At 45.4% G+C, this 12,983-nt stretch overlaps 1 protein-coding gene and 1 long non-coding RNA gene across 6 annotated transcripts in view; one reads left to right on the top strand and one right to left on the bottom strand.

The window, feature by feature from the left end:
- Nucleotides 1-12,983, bottom strand: part of KCNC1 (potassium voltage-gated channel subfamily C member 1) — a 120,643-nt gene that overhangs the window by 45,487 nt on the left and 62,173 nt on the right. The gene's annotated exons all lie outside the window — the stretch shown is intronic.
- Nucleotides 4,990-6,380, top strand: LOC118168425. Of its 2 annotated transcripts, none has more exons than XR_004751551.1 (3): nucleotides 4,990-5,131; nucleotides 5,533-5,688; nucleotides 6,172-6,380. It is a non-coding gene; the product is annotated as an uncharacterized LOC118168425 (long non-coding RNA). The 2 variants fall into 2 exon arrangements; XR_004751552.1 differs by having other exon boundaries at nucleotides 5,575-5,688.

Below are 12,983 nucleotides of genomic sequence, written 5' to 3' on the forward strand. Positions count from 1 at the left end.
GTGGTGTGTGCCAGATCGTGTTTGTATGCAATGATGCTGCTTCTTTGAGACAAATTAGAACAAGCAGTTGCCAAATCTTTAATAGTTCAAAATGTGGCTAGGCTGGCTACATGACCACCCTCAGACAGGGTGTGAAATCTGCGTGCTTGTCTTCCACGAGAAGTCACCAACAGCTGGTAGGGGCAGTCAGTAGGGTGCTGGCGGCTCCTACATAAGACTAAGGGGAAGACCCAGAAGACCTCAGCCCACAGGGGTGAGCTGTTTGGGTGTGCAGTGCCTGCAAAGGGTCCCAATTCCAATTTTTCTCCCAAAGCAATCCTGTAGCAAAAGTAATTGTGATAAAATTCCTGTTTGCAGACAGAGACTAACCTTTTTCATATTTGACCGTGAATTTTTAAAACGCCGGTTCCTGACTGCTCCATGAGAGCTGTTCCAGAGTTTTAAATTCATGGAGAGGCTGAGTGCCATCTGAGAGTTGAGCTGAGAACCTCAGAAGTGAGGCACTCAACTCGTCATTCTGAAAAACTGAAAGCACTGAGATCTCTTTGGGTGCCACTAAATGTTGAGCTTGGGATTTCCTGTTTTCACTGCAGTTTATATGGAAGGATGTCACAGATAACAGTCTCTGAAAAGCCAGGCTTCTTAGCAAGGTGGCTGAAAATTAGGTGTCAGGACCCAGGCATTTCAGTGACTGCTTCATGTTGGATATTTTGGCAATGCCCATAAATCTGGGATTCTTCCCTAGTGCTAGTCCCACAAGCAGCTGAAAAGTTTTGCGATTCATGTGCTGGGTCAGAGTGGCTGTATATTTCCACTTAATAAAATCCCAAGTGCATGTGAAGATGTTTTTCTCTGGTAGTGGAATAGAAAGAATCAATCTTTTGTATGCACATAGATAGAGGAGATGGTGCCTGGATGTGCAGGGATGGGGTCAGGAAAGCCAAGGCACAGAGGGAACTGAGTTTGGCAAGGGATGCAAAACATACCAAGCTAAAATACACACAGAAATATGTTATATAAAGTTGTGTTTATATATTAGGTATCTAATGCCTGCCTCAAGGACTGTGGTGATGCCTGGCAGTAGCATGTAGAACTGGCAGAGGGTCTGTCCTCCGTCTTTGTGCACAGCCCTGCCAGGACAGCAGCAATTACTAGGAGAGCCAGTGGAGAATCCTCCGAAGGGGAGGAATGTGCAACCCAGCTGCGGAGACAGAGGCCTTACAGAAATGGCCCTGGTAAGACATTGCTGCATCCTCAAATTCCTCCTGTGACTCTTCGCAGCACTGTGGTTCCAGGGCTTTTCCTCTTCTAAGCAAGGAGAGGAAGGGCTCGTTCTAGCCCTTGACTTCTGCTGCATTTCCTTCTGCCTGACACAGCCCCTCTCTTCCCTTCCAGGTCTGCTCCTTCCAGATAGAGGCATCATGCTGTGGGGACACAGCTCTCTGGAAGGAAGCTTTACCAGGAGGGACCTGTGGCCAGCCAGGGGGATCACCTGCTTCACTCCCGGTGCTTGCAGTGCAGCATGGGCTTCCAGGTATTTGCACAGTACGGCGACATGGGGACCATGGATGGGAGATGGCATGTACTGCCTGAACACAGGTCGATCTGTGCAGTGTATCTCACGAGGCACTCTGATGCCTAGTCCCAACGCGGACCAGAAGCCCTCTGCAGCACAAACTTTTGCCTCAGCTTTTATTAGTGGTCATTTGCCTTCATGGTGTTCTGCTTCACTTGTTCCCGAGTACAAGATACACTTGCTATAGCCTCCTACCTACAGAACCCTTCTCTGCTGTGTTTTTGTATTTGTCAGTCCAGGGAATGAAGGGGTTATGGTGATGTTACCTGGCATTTTATCACCCCCTCTTTTGTCAGTATCTGTTTTACCATCTCTCTAAAGGGAAGAATTTTCATGCCTGTGTTTCTGTGACTTGACTCTTGCATGTGCCAGAAGTAAACACGTGGAGCCAGGAAGGCAGCCATTTTTTGCCAGTTTGCTCCTTTGGCATTCCCTCTCCTGTTCAGGTGGTCAAGCACTTCCATTCCCAGGTAGATTTCCCTTTTCTCATAGGAAATGTCTCACTTTCTCTGTGGCGAGATTTGACAGTTTTGTAAACAAGTGCATGTATGATATGTAGAGAGAGGTATTTATTTTTTTCCCCTCTCCTACTCTTCGTTCTGTTTTAACTATCCTAGGGTGTCTTCTCAAACTCTCTGAAAACTCTTTAGGTCTATGCCTTAAGACCTTTGCTCCCAAGTTGTCCTTTTGCTACAGAGTTTGACAGCACTAGTTAGGGTTCCTATTTTTTTAAGATTTTCTAGTAACTCTTGTCAATTTAGGCAACATTTCACATTTCAAAGATGCCTTCCAGAATTTGCATTTGTGTCCATAAAAGGAATCATTTTGGGCTCAGCACAGAAGCTCTGTTTGGTTCCTGATCTTGCGCATGAAGGTACTGCAACCTCTGTATGGCAAATAACTCTGAGATGTTCGCTCGTTAAAGACATACTGTGACCACAAAGAACCTCAGGAAGAGCCCAGCCACAAGCCAAACTCAAGAGGGCACCTGGTGTCCCAGGAGTCCCCATCACAGTATTCAGGACAGGGCAGTTAGTGCACATGCCCGCTCTCCCTGCTGGCAGCACTATCCTGATTTAAAGGAGAGGATTATATCATCCTTTCTTTCCCTGGTAACATATTTTCTCCTCCTGTCTATACTCACTGTACCTAATCTAACTATGCCACTACATATCAACAGACACGCAAAAACTCTGCACTTAGCGTGAGATGACAAAGAAAACAGTCCTCATTGTTAGGTTATCAAGGCTTAACTTCTGAGAAGCATGTATAACAGCCGTGATGCTAACCTGGCTATCAGTCAGGCACAGCAATTCTCCCTCCCCCAAGCCAGGGTCATGGTTAGCAGCTGTGAAACTCTTGCAGAGAGTGCTCCGGGGGCAGTGCTGTGGGGTTAATCACACAGCATGGTCGGCCAGCTCGCAGCAGTTCAGAAGGGAGGGTTCCCAACAGCCCTTTGCAGGTAACTGCTGTAAGAGCCGCTGTCTTCTCTGGTGCTGGGGAGCTGAACTCAGCTCCTGCTCTCTGTTAACTCCTATAGCTGGGGCTTTTGGGGAGGGATGGACTGTAAAAGGTTGTGTGGTGCTGAAAGAACAAGGCCTTGAAATGCTTACTGTGAGGTACGTTGCAAAAGCAACAAGGAAAACACTTCTACTTAAAACAACATCTCGAGCATTCGAGGTTAACTCAAGCTGCTGAAGAAAAGATTAGAAAAGAAACACAAGGTAAGTCATAGCCTGAACCCAGAGGAAAATTGCTTTCTATAGAAGATGAAAGGAATTCAGGGTATTTTGAGAAGTTTGCCAGCAATGTTATGCAACTGTTTAACTTGTGTCCTGCAGTACGCCCAGCATCTTGTGGGATAATAGCAGACTCTCATCTTTTACTGCTTGCTGCATTATGTCTGTATCAGCCATGGTGTATTTGCATATCCTTAGTTTATTCAAGCCCACATGCAGGTATGATGTGAACCGTGGCTGAAGAGCTAACTGTGTTTCTGAATGCTATCCTCCACCATAAAGGAAATATCCTTTATTTGGAATAGCTTTGTTGAATATTATGCATCTACCTGCACTACAAAGAACCTGGAATTCTGCCTAACACTAACACTTAACAGTGTGCAACATTTTATGCCTTCAAAGTGCTGTTGAAATGTTAATTTAAAAATCAATCTGCAACTGTTTTGTAAGGCAAAAGAAGCCGATGCTATTTCTGTTCCACAGGTGAGGCTCAGAGGTTACAGCGGGTTGTTCTCAAGTATGGTGTTTTAGTTCTGACTGCACAGCTACCAGTATTGAAGCCTCTGGCTGAGGAAAAAGAAGGGATGTCTTGAAATCCAGAATTCCAAAGGGATGGATGGGGTTGTCAGATTGAGTGCTGAGATGTTAGGACACTGGGGGGGTATAGCCCCCAGGAACTTGTGTGTGCAGAGACAATGCCATTCAGTCAGGAAATTCCACCTCCGTCTTTCAGCCAGGCTCTTCTTTTTAACCTTGCAGACCAAGCGAGTCCCAGCATGTAGCAAATGGCAGGGGGGAGGATGAGGTGAAAAGGATGGGTGGACTGTAGCTGTAGATTTTCCGATTTATCTGAATTATGGTCTCATTTGTCTAACATAGCTACATCAGTTCCTCTAGAAAGGGCCGCTCTGGGTGGGAGAAGGGTGAGAGTTTTTCCATCGAAAGTGAATAAGCTGTACTTGGTAGTGACTTGAATCTTTTGTCCGGAGAAATCTTTTTGTCTTCAACACGGAGATCTCTTATCAGCTGTTTTAACAGGATCAGAGTGCCAGCATATGAAAATCTGGCTGTAAGGAGATGTCCATTTGGAGACATTAACTGTGAATCACCAGAAGTCACTAAGCACTTCTGGAAGTCTTCCCTAGCGTGTGTTGCCACACAAGAGGCGCAAAACTGCATAAAAAGAAAGGGAGAAAGGGTGAAACGAACTGATGGTGGAAGTGCACTGATTCCAACGATATCATTTCTCTCTGGCAGCTTCTGGGTGAGGCGTACTTTCTCTCCTGAGCATGAGATAGACTGCTGTGCCGGGTCATTTCTTTGCTTCAGAAAGAGCTTGAGCAAACGGTTGCATGCAAAAATCTATTTAGGAACAAGGCCTTTAAAGACAGAGTGCTCTGTAACGCTGACCTGTTTGCAAAAAGCGATTCCTAGACGTGTGGGTAGTGAGTCAGGTGAATACCATCAGAGAGAGTTGCTACGTACATGCCCCTCTGACAGGGGTCGGGGACGTGAAGGCACCTCCGAGTGCCACCTCCCTTGTCAGGGCCACAAGCACTCCACGTTTCTGACTCTTCCCTGTGTTTCCTCCCTGTGGCAGGGATGTTCCTTCACGTGAAGGAGAGGGCACGGTGTCAGCCAAGCCACCACCACCCCGCTGGTGGTGCGGAGGCCGAGCGAGGTAAGGATCTGCAGCACAGCCACCGGCTGCTCCTTCCCGTGACCGAGCCAGCTTGCATTTCGCAGACCCTTTGTCTCGGTGCGAGCGGTGACAGCACCAGGCTTCTTTCCCCGTTCAAAATAGTCACAGAAGCTGGTGAGGAATCGCCAGGCCCGCGTTCAAGGCCCGGTAGGCATGGGAACCACGGGCCTTCGGTAACCACAGTAACAGCGGGGCGGCCTCGCCGGGAAGCCAGACAAGCCGCCTCGCCATCCGCTGCCTCAGAGGTGCTCTGTAAAGTGGCGAGCTATTTTAGGCACTTAATTCCAGAAACCAAAATGCCTACTGAAATGACCCGTGCACCATACTACTCATGAATTATTCACTCCATTCTTATCTTCACCAACTGGATTTCTTTTCCTCTATCAATACGTGTAGGCTCTTCCACTCTTAGTTGTTCTCATTTGTTGGCTCTCTTACCCAAAACATAATTCATGTTATTGCTGGTTTTAAATATGCTCCGTTGGAGAAAACGTGTCCCCTTCCCCCCAGTCTAGTCCTGTAGTGCCTAAATGGAGCCTTGCATGCTTCTGGCCTAGAACCACAGAAAGAGTTCTGCTAAATATTTGCTAATGAAGGAAATCGATGCGATTTGGAATGAGTTCTGGCTCAAACGATCAATACAGGCCCAGTGATGTACAACAAGCAGGCAGGTAAGTTGCTCTAAATAAATTTACAATTGATTTTGTATTTAAAACCAAATTAGGACATTTATATTCTTACCAAATAAAATCAGCTACAACTTATGCAAAGAAGCATATTCCTAGGTTTGTCTTTTCCAACTAGTAGTAGATCTCTGACTATTTATAGCTCAGTGACTTGTATTCCTGGGATAATACACATGATTTGCTCACCCAAAAGCCCAGTTTGCCTATTGGTAAACAGGTCACGTTTATTCAGGACTTCCCCTTGTTGAGATTTTCACTAATAATCTGCAGTAGCATCTGGTAGTTAACGGACGCCTGGGGGCTGCATAATTCAGTGTAGGCTGTGGGACAGGCTCACACCCCTGCGTCCTGCTGCGGGGGCACGGTGGAGACCAAGAGCTGCCTTCTGATCATGTCTCGGGTGGCACCACCTGCCAGGATGGGCGTGCTGGGGCTAAGTGCCTTTGCTTTCCTCTCCCTGCTTTGCAGACCGCGCCGCTGGTTGGGCGCACAAAGGAAAAGACACCCTTGTAAGAGAATATACTATCAATGCTTTTTGTCCAAGAGGAGCACAGTGCCAAGACTCTGAGCTGCTTGATTGACTCTTGCAGGAGGACATGCTGGGATGTGCGCTCCATGGTCATCAGAGCTGCATGTGCTTAGGGACAGCTTGGATCTGGAAGAAGCGTAGGCTTGACATTGTGGCCAGCACTGCGTGCAGGTCCTAATCTGCTAACTCGGAGGTATTTCCTCTGCACAGGTGACTTATTCAGGGACAGGCAGCAGGCAAATCAAAATCTACCTCCTCAGGAATAAGCAGTGCTGTATTCACCTCTTTTTTTTTCCCTGTATGCGTGTGTTTATAGCCGTGTTCTCTTACTAGTTCTGTAAAAGTTTGCAGTCTGAAATCAACTAAAATTCTGAGTTGTAGCAAGTTCCCTCAGATGTTTGCTTTGAGCAGTGGTGTCAGCAGTGCTGCAAGATCATGTGAAGGACCAGCAAGGAATGAATATCAGTATCTGGTGTAGAGAAGTCTTGAAAGCAGGTGGAGAAGGTTTGAAAATGAAAGTTAACAGGGTTTGTTCCTTGCCTTATTCTTAACCCTCAGCAGCTGCTCAGCTCCAGTTCTTTCAGGTGTGGGGGATTGGCAAGGCTAAAAAGCTGCCTTTAAAAACCCACAGGTATTTAGGCAGATGTCATGGGATTTAATGCAGCCACTGGATTATGAAGGTGCTTGGTTTATTTTCCCTGTGCAACGTATGCTCGCTTATGAGCATGATGTCACGGTGCTCTTGGTGTTCTTGTGTAATCACCATCAGCGGGAGTCATTCTCCTTGCTACCTGCTCAGAAAATGCAGTTCATTCTTTTCCTCACATGCATACACAGTATTAAGGATGAGCAAATGAGTTAATAGGTGTTGCTTTAACCCTGAGCCTCTGGCATATCGGATGAGGCCTCATTCTTACCAATCTTGGAAGCTAGAAATGATAAAAAGTATATTTTGTACTCCCTCCTGCTGCTGGGAGGCCTTTCCAGGGTTATTCAGGGGATTGTATGGGATGAACAGCTCTTCCTTTGAGGCAGAATTCCAGAGTGGAATACTTCGTAGCCTCACCGTCTTCTTTCAAGCCATTTTTCCTATTTACGCGCTGCTTTGTTTTGCTGTGCTTTTCCCTCCTTTGTCCAAGTGCCCTTCAGGTTGTTGCAGGCTGCTTTGTTATCCCTTTAGGCTGTTGCTCAGCAAAGATGGATTTAGTGAGCTGGTTCGGTCTGTCTCCTTACTCTGTTATTCCAGCCTGCAGAGGTATCTTTTGGTTTTGGTCATGATCCCCTTAGAAAGGGGAATGCTGGAATCTCTTCTAAGCTCAGTTTAGATTGGAATATTTTTATTTTGAATATTAACTCTTTCTGTGATATCTTTTTTAATAGAGTTAACACATTGTTGGTATCGATGGGGATAATCTGGTATCGTGCACAGGCACATTCAAGCTGATAGGACGTTACAAGGATTTTACTTCTGAGTACCATGGTTAAATCTAATTAGTCTGCCGGTTTGTCTGCCTCTCAAACCTACTCAACAAGCAGCTCAAGTACAAGATGTTCTTGTCTGCTGCAACTGACAGATATGCTGCACTTCCCCAGCCCTCCCCATTGCTGCCAGACAGGGATCTGGAGCAAGATAGTTGAGCTGCCTGAACACAAAGAGGATCTAGGCTGACTCAGTGCCTCGTGGATGCAAGAAGTATCACGCCATGTATTTGTTGCAGCATCATGCTCTTAGAAGTGGACCTGAATTTCTGACTTGCTCTCTGGGGTTGTGTATTTTCAACCCTGACTAGAGGGCTTTTCATCCCAGCTCTCAGTAATCTTAAATGGAAGCCACGTGGCTGAAGTGCCCTCCCCGGGCCCTGAAAATGCCACCTGGCACCGTTACTCGGAAGAGGTCTGGGAAGCAGCCTGGTTCCGTTGATCCTCCGTGGGATCCCATTGAACCCAAGGAGGGCTGGGGACCCTCTAAGTGTGACCATCAGTAAAGGGTCAGCTAAAATAGAAGAGAAATGGGTCAAAGCGGGGGAAGCAGAGGTGTTGCTTTGCTTGTAACACCTGCCTTGTTTTCCAGAAAGGCTCGTGTAGCGTAAGGTGGTATTGTCAGCACCTAGGAAAGAAAGGGGTTAACAGCTGATCTCCTGCTGGAAGGCAGTGCTGGAGTTTCCCTTCCCTCCTGATACAGTAAATCTCATAACCATTTCTTTTCCTCAGGTATAAATGGCTGTTGGGTGGACTCTTCAGGCTGTAGTCTTATATGCAGACATTCAGATCAAGCCCCTGTTTCGTCATAATTTGATCACATTTGGCAAAAGTGCCAGGGTAGAAAATGTGGAGAACCACAGGCTCTTAAGAATGGTGAAGGATGGTGGCAGCAGAAAACAGCCTTCCTTGTTCCCCTGTGCAGAGGCGAGCACAGTCTCCAGCACAGGCAGACTACTTGGCGTTGCCGGGACTGCTTTATTCTGACCTTCCAAACCCTTCTTCTATTTGAATTTTTACATGCAGTCAGCTTCTGTGTTCTGGGATCCCTGTCTCGTGTGTGAAAGGGGAGAGGTCCTTCTGCTATTTCAAAAATAGGAATAGGCTGGAGCCTTCTGAAAAGGCAGTAAGTTCTTATAACGCCAGGTGCATTTAGTGCTGGGTTAAAACAAAAAGGCTAGAGATGCAAAACAACTAGTCTGTGTCTTGGAAGACAAAATCTTTTTGTTCTCTCCCACTCTGGAAGATTACTATTGTGAGGAAGGAAAGAAATACAAAACGGGGAGAAGGTGGTGGGTCTAAATGGTTCATAGTGGGTAGCTTCAAAATAAGGCATCTCTTTCATTCTTGCAACTGGATTGACAGAAGCTGTTGTTAGATTATCTGTCAGCCTTTTTTTCCTCTGTGCACTGCAGCACAAATACTAAATCCTCTAAATTGCCCTCAACAGGAGCTTCACCGGTACTGCAGTGACTGTATCTCCTGGGAATACCTGCCGTAGCGCTCCGCTGCCTGGGTTGGCAGCACAGCCCAAGCCTGCCAGCTGCTTGCCTGGAGGTTTTAATGTGTCCTGTGGCCAAAGTTTAAGGGCTGATTTTACTCATAAGAGCAAGGTCTTTGAGGGAGGGAGGTATTTCTGTAGGTTGAGTGCAAGACTGCGCTTTCACTCTCTTGGTTCTTGCTGCCCGTTTCCCTTTCTCTTGATTCTAGGATTTCACCCTATAGAGCTGAGGTGAGGGCAGTATTCATGGAGGTGGGAAGGAGCTAGTGGCGGCAGCAAGGAAACGTGACATAGCACTGCTTAGCTTTCTGCTGCTTGGCAGCAAATACATACGACCTGGGAACAGCAGGAGGAGTACTGAAAGGAAAAGCAGGTAGCTGGACTGAGTTAGGATTTAACACGGTAGTTCTTTCATCTATCCTCTGCTCCTTACTAATTTTTATACTCATAAATTGAAGAGTCAGGAACTGAACAAAAATCCCTAGATCTCAGTGAGATGATTCCCTATGCTGGCGTGTTAGGTTCGACACCATGTAGCTTCCAAGTTGGATATGCTTGATAGTAAACTGACTCTTGTGCATTCAGCGAGGACTGGTGGGACCACAGGAAAAGGTGTGATGGGAAGTGGGTTTTATTTCTAGGACCATGGGGGTACGGATTCCTTAATGAGTGTAAAAGGGTTTTTCTTTATCTACCCAACCTTTGTTTGCTTGTTTTGTTTTCACTTTTCCAGTAATGCTGATGAGGTGAATCTGTATTCTTATGCATCTTGCTCAGAAAGAGCTCTTTTCAAAGCTTTCAGCTGAGTCTGAAGGAAGAAAAACTTGTTCTATTTTTTCCTAAATCAGCCAAGTCGGGCTTGAAATGACCAGGTGCTCTGTTGCAGTGGGAGAATAAAAAAAAAAAAAAAAAAAAAAAAAAAAAGGAATAAAATTACTATGGATATAACTTGCTTGGAAAGAGAGATTGTCAAAGTAGAAAGCACATTAAAATAAAATCTTTACCATGATCGTATCAGGATCAGCGTTTCACATAATCACATAGAACATGCCACTGAAATTCCAGAGACTGCCTGCAAGTTTGCCTGATGGCACCTGCATCACTCGCTGGAGTGCCCCAAGCTGGTCCTCTGCCTACCTCCCCGCAATGCCCCAGCAGCAGCTGCAGCCAGCTCTCCCTTCACACGCCTCGCCCTCAGTTGCTCCAGCTGTTCCTTGCACCATGGAATTAGGTCAGTCGGTTTTATGCCTTTACTATTTGCAAGTGGCACTTTGATTTTCAGCCGGCCACGAACCTACCGCACAAGGTACGCTCCTGGCTGCTGTTGATGCTGATGCTTTCTAGAACCTCGGGGGTGGTGAGGCTGCCTACCAGATGTCAGAAGATAGTGGTTTTTTTTTTTCTGCCATTACGATGGGCTTTGTTGCTTTAAATAAAAGAAAGCGTGCAGGGGGATATGTTTGTATGCAAATAACATCAGTGCAAGCAAACTGCACTAAAATTATAGAAAAATGCATAGCAGTTGGACAACTGTGCATTAGTGAGGGTTTCTATTGCTTTTCCTTGAAGCTTTTCAGACCGGTGTTAGATTTTGGTATTCATTGATCATCTCTGAAAATTAGTTTTTCAGTTGCAAGGTGACACGGACAGCATAAGTAGTAGAAGCCGCTCTGCTGGATCTGCAGCTTCGGATCCTTTTCCTGCTGGCACTGGTGATTATAATCTTGCCATTGGTTTCTGGACCTGGAGGAAGGTGAAGCGCAGCAGCAGGATTCCAGAGTAAAAGCCCAGTATGAGACATTGTGTCTGACATTCTGGTAATAACGCATATTGATTTTAGATTTGTGATGCTTATTTCTCTGTTTTCTCACGTAGTATCAGCAAGATCCTGATCCAGTGAGCAGAACTGCTCACACAAACCTCGGTCCGGTGGAACTTACTTCCACAGCAATTAGTCAAACTGTGGAACTGGCCTCAGTGCCAATAACTTAGTGTGTTTGATTACTTGCAGGTTTTGCCCTAATTTAAGGGGGAGTAGAAAGTATAGTTAGAGAGGGGAGAGTAAAAAGACAACGTTCTGCTCTTCTTTCCATACAGAGCCATGGCAAACAGTTCTGTGTCAAGTAGTTTTTCTCATGAGCGTATCTCAAAATGATTTACAGAAGAGGGTAGCATGAAGCCCCCTTTTGTGGATGGGGAGGACTGAGCAACAGGATGAAAAACCTTTTTGTTTTGTTTTTCACTGCTGAAATGGACATGTTTGTAGGAACTAAATGAATCCAGCCTAGGACTTCAGTATGAAATACAGGTATGTCAGAAATGTCCCTTGAGAACAGGTATTGCTTTTCAGCTACAAAGGCAGTGAGCATTCAGGTGTGACTAAGTACAATTCATTAAATCTGTTTCTTTGAAAATTGCATGAAGCTAAAAGTTTTAAATGGGGCAGGAGCCAGCCAACTTCTAAAATAGCAGAGCATTGTGGCTTCTGATGCTTCTATTCATGGGCTGCATTAACAGGACGGCTTTAATAGGACAGCAAAAGAAAATGCAACCATCAGGCTTCAGTGGCTTTAACCTACTTGACATGATTTGAATCTAGGGCTGTTCAGAAAACGAAGGTCTGTAGTCCGTGCTGTGTTCAAACAAGAACATTCTTACGCACCTTTAAGGATATCGTGTCTCGAGAACAAGGATAGGTACTGATGGCGTGTTTTCCCACTGACTCAGTAATTAAAGACCTAATGAGACTGGTAAATGATGTGGCCTTCACTTCACAATTTCATTTGTAGACTTGTAACTTATTTAAAAGAGCATAGTTGAATAAAGTTGGCCAAGACATAGCTTTGTTAGCTGTGTGTCTATGGTATTTCTTTTTTTAATCCCTGCTATGACTCTAAATCCAGCAGTTTTCAGGAAAGCACTTTATTGTGTTTCAGGCCGTATTCAGGGTACGGCTCTCAGCCATGGACTTAAAATTATGTACAGTGTGTGTTTTCTCTCTCCAACGTCCACATCAGAGCAAATTACAGTAACAAAGGAGGTTAGTGAGATAACAGGAATATCACAACTAAAGGTAATTAGCACCTTGGGAAATCAATTCCCAAGTAGCTATTATTGTGTGGGGAGAGTCAGGAGGCTGGTGGGGGAGCAAGGACAAACTGCACACGCATACACGGTGTTTGCAAGTCTGCTTGCTGGCTCTGTTCAGGGAAAATTCATACAAGTTTTGCCTATGTCTGGTATACAGAGTAGCTCTTGTGGAAATAGTTCAAGAAAGACTTTGCAGACAGGATGATCACAATTGTCTTGGCAGGCTGTCCTTTTAACTTGGGCATCAAGATATTCGTAATAGACTTCTTTGTCACAGAGAGTTATATTTACAAAACAGTACATGCACTTTAAGGAAAAAAAAAAAAAAGGAAAAAAGTTGGCTATTTCTTCTGAAGTGGTCAAAGAAAAAACATACCGCGATTATGGAGTCTGTCTGGTGCTTGCACAGGGCTACACGTGTAGAAGCACAAAATTAAGGAATGCTTTCTTTTGCGGCACTCTTCTTTGTAAGCAGGAATAGAAACCAAATTATGTCAATACTTTTGCCATTTATCAGTATATATGTATATATATATATTTTTAACCTGCACCCCAGGGGATATGACTTTACTCTCAAGCAACTTGCCTGAGTGAACTAAGACGCTCATTACAGAGTACGGAGCTACACGCAAGTCTTCGAGTCCAGTGCTTTAGCTGCAAGACTATTATTCTGATCATATT

This window comes from Oxyura jamaicensis, chromosome 5 (genome assembly GCF_011077185.1).
Source record: "Oxyura jamaicensis isolate SHBP4307 breed ruddy duck chromosome 5, BPBGC_Ojam_1.0, whole genome shotgun sequence".
NCBI lineage: Eukaryota > Metazoa > Chordata > Aves > Anseriformes > Anatidae > Oxyura > Oxyura jamaicensis.